Below are 9,259 nucleotides of genomic sequence, written 5' to 3'. Positions count from 1 at the left end.
TGCAACAAATAAATAAATTTTAAACATGACGATTTAAATGATTGATTTTAAAAGGGCTTTAAGATGTACTTGAATTTAAGATTTCTCACGAAATCCGTTTTAAAGTCAAAATTAAATGGCCCGATTGAATTGGCTAGTTTTAGAAAGACTTTTAAAGAGCATTTGAAATAAGAGTTCAAATGCTGCTATGTTTGAAAGATATTTTTAGAACGTTTTATCTTAACTGAAATTAAGAAAAGCTTTAAGAAATTTAGTGATTCACTTATTTGAAATTTTTGTTACAAATTATGAAAGTATTCTTTCTTATATTAAAAAAAAAATGTTCCGCAAATTTTAAGAAACCCCAGTAAGTACAAGTTAAAGTTTAAGTTACAGTGGCGGCCTCATAGGAGGGTCGTCACAGTTCCTGGCAGCAGTCCATATTCTTCGGTCAAATACCCATCCTCAGTGAACAAAATCATGAGGAAGAGAGCTGCATCCCCTTTTCTTCCCGTTGGTCTTTCTTCCTTCTCGTTGGTCTGCTTCCTCTCTCACGAGAAAGCTTCTGCTCTGCAAAAAAGCCTTGAGTTTCCCCTCAAATCAACCGACCATCATTCATGGGTTCTTGTCAGCAGTCAATATACTTCCATTACCGACGGTCAATAACCCATCCCCGGTGAACAAAGTCGTGGGCAGGCAGCTGCATCCGGTTCAAACCCATCTCAGATCGTGAATTTTAGCGAATCCCGATTCTGTTGTCGGCCGTCTCCCTCAGAGATTCAACACGGGAGAAATCGATCCCACGCGAGTGGACCGGCGTCTTCCATTGGCTGTGATCTTGAGTCGATGTAGTGCCAAACACCGTAGAGTTGTATTATTTATATATGTATATATATATATGTCTATATATATTTATGAAAAATAATTGATTTTGTGCTAATTGGGTGAATGTTCACGTTTTAGAGAACATAAATGCATGCCAATGTTGGGTTGTAATTGGAGTTTGGTATTTGTGCAAGTAAACACAAAACTTAAGTTTCAAATGTTAAATCAGTCAACACCTAAACACTAAACTCTAAATTCCAAATTAAACTCAAATTTTCTACAACTCAAATCTTGTTTTTTAACTCGAATCATAAATTTGAGTTAGTGAAGTAAACGGGCCCTAAATTCATCTGAGTACACTAGTCTCAGTATATTTTTATATTGACAGTATTTATTACTCCAAATGATTAGATAGCATGAGTTGGCATGACTGGTCTATAGTTACTAATAATATTGTAACAGAGAATTTATTAGTCTTTATTACAACACAAAGTTGTTTGTTATTATTGTTTCTAATTTACCATGTAGATAATTATGAATTTCTCGGATAAGTTTAACTAATCTCGAAACTAATTGCCGATTTTAACGAGAACAGTAATTATGGTTATCAGCGCGTAGCTTTTCCTTGTTTCTTCCATTCATTTGCAAAATTCATCGGAATCGTCTCATTCCGGGATTTCGTCACATACGGCTACAGAATTATTTACAACAAAATTCTGCAATTTACAACTCAATCATGTAATCAAATGAATTCTTTGATTTTCCATTTCACAAAGCGTATTAACATAGTTAGAAAATCTAACAGGAAATTCATTATCTAAATTCAGGAAATTTCTCGAGTTTAGGCTAATGAAATTTCTAGACATTACAAAATCGGTTGGCAAATTTGTTCCCTCCTATTCCATGACAACAAATCTCCTGCCGAAGAGCATCTGCACCAAGGTTGATGGCATCCTTAGGGACTTCTCGTGGGGAAAGACCGGAAAGAAAATTTACTGGCGGCCATGGGACCGAGTCTGTAGGCTAAAAATATATGGAGAGCTTCGACTTCAGAAAACTTATGACATGAATAGAGCCCTTCTAGCAAAGTGGGGCTGGGAGCTAGTTAATAAATCCCAAGCTCTATGGGCTACGATAATCTGGGCAAAGTACCTCAAGGGATGCAATTCTTTTACAGCAAGAGCAAAGCTGATTGAGTCAAAGTTCTGGAGGGACCTGCTAAAGATTAGGGATATCATTGAAAAGGAGGCTTGTATCTTTGTTGGAAATGGAACACGTACAAACTTCTGGTCTGACCCTTGAGTCCTAAAGCACAGCACCTTCTGGCCAGCCCTCACCTTCTGGCCAGCCCTCATCTACAGGGAAGCAATTGGTTACTACAAGGTTTTGAATTTCATACAAGATCTGGGAATATAGGATGAGGACAGAGTCTGGCGCTGCTTCCGCCAATCTGATCCAAAACAATCCTGCGAACCCCAATTCCTACAGAAGCTGAGTAGGATAGCTAGATCTAGACATCGGAAAACAACGGAAGTTTCTCAGTGAAATCAGCATACGGTGTGCTCTGCAAGGACAGATATGAGGAAGACCTAGAGGGTGCTAAGTTGTGGAAGGAATTATGGAGCTCGAGAATCCACCTATGACACAAACTACTTTGGTGGTCTACCCTTGTCAAAGCTCTTCCTGTTAGAGAAGGCCTGGCAGCCCACGGGAGCATTAAAGACACAATTTGGCCTCTGTGTCACGAAGAGAATGAATCTATTACTCACATTTTTCTATTTTGCAGGATCACTAGAGTCATCAAGTTTCTTTCACAATTAAGTCTCAGGTCCAAAGCCCTTAATTGCTCTGCAATGAAAGAGTTTCTAAAACTGATCCTATTTGGAGATGCTCATTTCAAACCTACGACGGAGTTCTTATTCTTTTCATTCTCAACCTTGGAATCAATTTGTTAAGCTCGAAACGAAGCAGTGTTCAGCAATCGAGAGTTCAACATAATGTCCATCTATAGTGAATGCAATCGTCAATATCTTCACCACCTTCAATATATGCCAAAACCCCCCACAGCGATCCTCGAGATCTTTATTGGAAATCACCACCTAATGGCTGGGTCAAAGTGAATGTGGACATCTCAATGCGAGAGCACCATACAATGGCAGCACTAATTACTAGGGACCACAACAGCTCGCTCTTAGTCACAAGTACCATGAAGACTCTCTCCAAAAGCATGGAGAATTGCCTTTGGGCTCTAAAGCACATCAAAGCAGATTGTGATGAGCTATTTAATTGTTTTGAGGCTGCTGACTTAGCTTGGATAAATATAAGATGCAATTTTGCTGTCCACAATTTGGCAAAATGGGCTAGAATAGGACTCGTTTCCGGTGACATCCCCTTCAACCTTATCCCTTCAGAAGTTCTCAAAGACACTACGGAATGATTCCCCTTTGATGGGCCTTGGTGTCTTTAGTCTTTTCTCTTTCGTTTTCAGTAGCATAGTTTTTTTTTTTTTTCTCTCTCTCTCTCTCTGTTCTAGTTGCTGTCTTTGTGTTGTTATTGTTGTCTTTTCATGTGTTCTAATGTTTGAATTTTCTGTCTTCTCAGTTTCACTTGTTTGTGCTTGCCCTTTGTGGTACTTAATGAAAAATTCATTTAGCAAAAAAAAAAAAAAAGAGAGAAATTTTCAGGTTAAACAAGAAGGGAAAAAACCCTACCTCTTGGCAAATCAATCTACGGATAACTTCTTGTGATGGTCAAATCTCATTAGTTCTCGAAACTCCAAGTCCAACGGCATCGTTAGCACTGTTAATGAACCAGCGATTTAGAACCAAATCAAACTCAAGCATAATCAGGTTCAATTATGCAAAACTTGTTTCTTTACTAGTGTGCCATAACAACATATCAAAGTTTTCAAATAAAAACCATAACTCAAGTTGAAATTTTATAGATTAAAATTCAGCAAGATGTCCATGATAAAGGATAAAAAATGGACATAAAGGTCTTATCAAGGGTCAAAGTTTTGGGGAAAATTTTGAGAAGCGAGGTTCCCCGGCTTTACATGTGAATAACTACACTTTACAAGTGGTACTAAGACAGTAAGACTCGTACATAATTTTTTCAAGGATAAAAAATGGACATAAAAAATTCTCATATCAAAAATTTTTTGTGTGTTCTATCCTCTCCTCTCCTCGCCGTTCGAAGCGAGGTTCCCCGGCTCCGTTCACCGGCCTCTCTCTTCGTTCGCCGGTTGATCTCTCCGTTAGCGGTTCGGAGCTCGTTTGGTTTCTCCTCCGCCCGATTGATCTCTCCGTTGCCGGTCTCCCTTCTCCTCCTCCGACTGCCCGTCTCTCGTCATCAGATCAAGTGCTTTATTTTCATTTCTTGCGATCTCTCTCTCTGGTTCTAAACAAGTGCTTTATTTTCAAACTCTTTGTGGATCTGTTATACTTAAATTTAGTGTATATTTTCTCGTATTTGCGAAGTGGTTAATAATGTTTATGGAGAAATGTTTTAGGATTTTCGTTTGTTGTTTCTGCTTATTTTCTGCTTGGCTGAGTTGAAAGTTTGAAGGAAATTTTAGATTTAGGATTTTAGGTTTCCTTTGATATTGATGATGATCTAAATTATGTTCTTCTGTTCAGTCGGAGTTTGATGTTGTTATATGTGATTTTCTTTTGCTTAATTCTTTGAACGGAGTCTTATTACTTGTTAACTTCAGAGTTTTTGTGGGGTTACCGTAGTTCCCGATTTTGTTGCTTAGTGAAACATCAATTATCGAGAATTTGGATTCTTTATGAAATGATACATCAATACTTGATGAAAAATTCGGATTTTATAGCATGTCTGTATAACTTGCTGTTAATAAGCATTAATGTTGAGGTATATCTTTCTACTCTAATTTAATGGGTTTTTATTATTTTTTGTCATTTGTTGATAGTTTTTTAGATTTTAATGTTTTGTAGAATCTCCAAAGCAAACACAAGCAAGAAGCAGCAAAGAATTGTAATTGCATGATTGCCGATGTTGAGAATGCTCTGGCCAAGTTTACGTAGGCCAAAGAAGCACAAAAGAAGATAGAAAATCTGAAGAAAGAAGGAAAACCAATGCCCAAGAGTCTTTCTGAGGTATCATGCCTTTTAACTTCTGTATTTAGACTACTCCTTACTTATTTGGTCAATTAAAACATTCAGAGCATCTTCAATTGAATGTCAAATGCCAAAATTTGACACCACCATTTTCCCGCAATGCTTTACTTGCTCAAATTTGGCATTTGGTTGTTTAGTAATTGATATGTTAATTCTTCACTTTATAATTACAAGTTTACAACATTACCATTTTATTGTTATTTAAAAATTTTAAAAATTATCCTTTTAGAAGTTCCAAAGCTCAAAATTTGTGACAAGAACTAGATAAAACATCTAAACTAGCATTATGGATTGGAGTTGGTATTTTTACATGTTTTTTTAGCGCCAAATTAAGCATTCACAGGAATGCTTGGCCAAAAGTGGACAAATAAGTAAGAATGCTTGGCGTCATCTTCATGTTCCAGATTACTTGTGTTGAGTGACCAGTTCCTGATGATGATGATGGCCCATAACATTGGGGTCAAACAGTTTTGCTTCATTTATTTTTTCCTGACTTCTCCATAGAAAAGGTGAGTTTTTATATGTTGATGAATGAAAGAAGTATAGATTTTGGTTTTCGAGTACTAATTACAAGGATAAGCTCCTTGTTTCTGGAATTTCAAGTGTTTATTTTCTTTATTGGTTTACCTTTGAAACGGCATTGTTGTAATCAAAATGCATAGTATTACTCTTTCATGTATGGTTGACACATTCGTGTGTGTTTTCTATATCGGGATTTTTTTCCTCTTCTTTTGGTGAATGTTTGTTTTGCTAATTTGGATAAGTTGATGTCGTTGAGTCCTAAATTTTGCTTGTTGTTACATTGGCAATTTACAGGATGGGCAATATCTTCGACCATCAGATCCTGCCTATGAGCAAGTACTGGATTCCTTAGCTATGGTTGCTAGACATACCCCGCTACCACTTTTAGAAGCTCTTCTAAAATGGAGAGAAAGGTGGGTTGTTCTATGTTCCCCCTCCTTTGAAGATGCGTTTCTCATTTCGGCCATTCTCTAGTTTATTGCTTCCCAGATTTACAGTAATGTAAAGTCTAGAACTAGAAAATAAGTCGACAAATTTATCATTCAAGCAAAATCGGAATCTACCCTGTTTTGGACCCCTTCACTTTCACGGCCACCACTTCATCATCCAAGCCAACATTTGTAATCAAGACGTAGAAGTGAGAACTTCCACTGAGTGTGAATCTCACTCCACCCTTCCTCGCACATTTCACCCTATCCAAAACAAGCAATGGCTTAGTTTGGTCGATTTGTCTAGCAATTTTTCTTTTCAGCTAAAGCACTTTGATAAATTGTAAGCCTTATCGTTTTCTTTCCCAAAGTTCAGAGTTGTCGGGCAAAAATAACCCCAATCCACAGGCTAATTTGTCCTTGATAATAAACCCATGTCTTTTTTGGTGCATTTCAAAGGTTGTTAGGCAAAGAAAGGAGAGAAATTAGTGGAATAGGAGTTAGAAGTCCCCTGTCTTTTTCAGTTGTTGGATATAGTGGAATGGTCATATTATGTTTAGTGTAGGCGAAAGTGAATAATAAGAGGGTTATTGAGATTTATTGTCTTTTATTTATAGGATTTTAGATGATTCATCTGCATTTGTAGCATATTCTTTCTTGGCTGCTGCATATATATTAACTATACAACCTTGGTAAATTAAGTCTATGAGTATAATGTTATGTAATTTTTTTTAAGCCCCGAGTGCGTGTAATATACCGCAGGATGTATTTACCGTTTTCTTGCTTTCATCTTTTCATTACCTGCTTAGTCAAACTAAGAACTTATTTTTGATTTTTCCTGCAGATAAAGGGCAGCTTACTTCTGATTTATGGAGAGGAAAAAAAAATAATACTGGTCAAGAAATCCCTTTATAACTGAAGGGTTATATTGCTGGCTCAACTTCGAATTTTGGAGTAGGTTGATAACGGATCTCAACTGCTTGAGAAGTTTGATTCTTGATCTTAGATTTTGGATGTTGTAACCCCATTGCCTTGGCTTTTTGAGTCTGTTGGCTCGCAATTGATTTGTTTCAAGGATGTTAATATTAGCTTGAAATAGTTTTACTTGGACTAGAATAGTCGATTCGGCAGGCCTCGAAATTTTGCACATGAATTCAATCATTCTTTTCTTCAATAGCGTTGTTGTAACCGGAAATTTTCTTGTCTTTAATTTATAGTTTTCTTTTGTATCCATGATTGAACATATTTTCTTTGGATTGATTGTTGATTCATTACAAGTGCAAGCTAGCAATACTGAGGTTCATGAGTCTTTTGTGTAGGGATGGCATCAGGGCATATATGCTTCCCCATCCCCGCCCTTATACCGCCTAACTTGAGTTGGGGTTGGGAATTCCTATCGGATTTTTCTCTGTACCCTACCAATTTATTCATTTCTTGCAACACAATCAAAACTCTTTAAGTAAATTTTATCAAATTAAATGTAGATTTTTGGGAAGTCTTATAATTAATTATCATTTGGTTTAGCTCGTTTCTTGGCATGAAATTTATCAACAAATTTATCATATTTTCTTGCAGATTTTTTAGAAGAACCCCACCAAAATTGATAATATCAAGACTACAATTGTTCCTGCCAAGTTTTGCAAGAGAGAGAGCACAAAACAATTTCACAACTCGAAGACTGCAACTGTCCCTGCCATATTGTCACTAATGCTCCTTTTAGTTGTAATTATATTGTGAATGAAGAAATGAAAAAAAAAATATAATTAACTATCATAAATTTATTGTTAAAAAATTCAAAATCATAGCATTATGTTTTTTTAAAGTTAAACAAATATTTTTAAATACTAAAAATAATTATATATATTTAAGTTTCATACCATGTCTATTTTGATCATTTTACATGCCCACAGTAATTCAACATCAAAATTTACTAAACGTTATTACACTGATTTTGAAACCAGTACAGCTACTATAATTACAGTTTACCAAAAACTCAGCTGCTTCTTGTAACAGCTGCTTCTTCTTTCAGCACAGCTAAAAATAATTTTTTTTTTAAATCTACAGCACTACTAAACTAAGCCAATATCAATCTAAGAATCATTTTCAAGAAATCTTACCTCAATTTTCCCTTTTTGTGAAGAAAAACCTTGACAACACCTTAGAATTCAATCTTTTCTCAGCATTAGATCATGAGAGGGTTTTGTTTTTGGTTTTGCATGGTGAAGAAGGGCTGGAAATCTTATTTTAAGGGAGAGGGGAGAGTGAGAAACGGGAATGAGAGATGGAGTGAGTGAGTTGAGTAAAACTAGTGGTTTTATAAAACTATTTGAGGGGGTTTAAGAAGTTTTTAATTTAAATTAAGGTATAATTTTATTTGGAAGTTTTTTATTATAATAAAAAAATTTAATTTAATTTTTTATGATAATTTTTTATTGTAATAAAATTTAAATTTTAAATTTAAATTGATAAATGAACATTACCGTAATTTTTATACTTTTCTTTTGCAGAGATACAGGGCAGTGAGACGGAGGTGCAGAGGGCCATTTTTATAATACTTGAAATGTTGGGTAAAAGCCTAATTTCTAAAAAGTTATGGGGAAAGTTAATAAAATTTGAAAAGTGACCAGGTTTTTATAGAAAACAATTTTAGGTAAAACTTTAAATTAACACTAATAACAAAAATTTAAATTAGGCACACTACTAATTACAAGTCTACGTAATTAAACACATTTAATTTACCAGTTGTTGCAAAATGATTGGTAGAAAATACTAACAGACACTAAAAAAAAAAAGAAATGCATGCACATTCACGTTTGGGCGGTGACCGGCATTTGGCCGGAGCTCCGGCGGTTGAGCATGCCGACATTGAAGTGGCGGGGGAGATTGTAGAGGAAGAGGAAAGGAACAAGACCTTGAAGGGCAAAATTTTTTTGGGTATGGAATTGTTTTCATTCAACAGGGGTAAAATCGTAATAACAAAAATTTCATTAAAGAGATTTTTTAAATTGCCACACAATCTAGAATCAGATTCTTATTATTGTTTACTCCCAAACGTTAAAAATAACTTTGGCTGGTTAAATAATCTATTTTGAGCTCTCAAAATCCCTACCAAACTAAGCCAGTGGCCATGAATTAGTGCACTTTATGGATACTTGTCTTTTTTTTTTCCTCGCTTTTTCTTGTGTTAATTTTAGCATATACTAGTGGAATACCCGTTCGTTGCAACGGGTAGCAATTTTATAGTATGTAAAGTTATTTTGAGTATGATGAAGGTTAAAGATGATTGTTAGATTAAAGAGATTGGAAATTTTTTTTCTTTTTTCAGTAAGGGAGAAGTAGCTAAAAAGTTTTATATTACATGAG

The 9,259-nt window shown here is 35.5% G+C and overlaps 1 long non-coding RNA gene across 5 annotated transcripts; it reads left to right on the top strand.

Annotated features, from left to right (window-relative positions):
* Positions 1-3,447: 3,447 nt before the first annotated feature.
* On the top strand, positions 3,448-7,085 carry LOC21387686. Of its 5 annotated transcripts, none has more exons than XR_002901949.1 (5): positions 3,448-3,653; positions 4,764-4,925; positions 5,351-5,455; positions 5,763-5,881; positions 6,741-7,085. It is a non-coding gene; the product is annotated as an uncharacterized LOC21387686 (long non-coding RNA). The 5 variants fall into 5 exon arrangements; XR_002901947.1 differs by lacking the exon at positions 3,448-3,653 and adding an exon at positions 3,772-4,164; XR_002901948.1 differs by lacking the exon at positions 3,448-3,653 and adding an exon at positions 3,772-4,164 and having other exon boundaries at positions 4,747-4,925.
* The last annotated feature ends 2,174 nt before the right edge of the window (positions 7,086-9,259 follow it).

The sequence above is a fragment of the Morus notabilis genome, unplaced genomic scaffold (assembly GCF_000414095.1).
Source record: "Morus notabilis unplaced genomic scaffold, ASM41409v2 Scaffold883, whole genome shotgun sequence".
NCBI lineage: Eukaryota > Viridiplantae > Streptophyta > Magnoliopsida > Rosales > Moraceae > Morus > Morus notabilis.
This window is presented reverse-complemented; position numbering and strand designations above follow the sequence as displayed.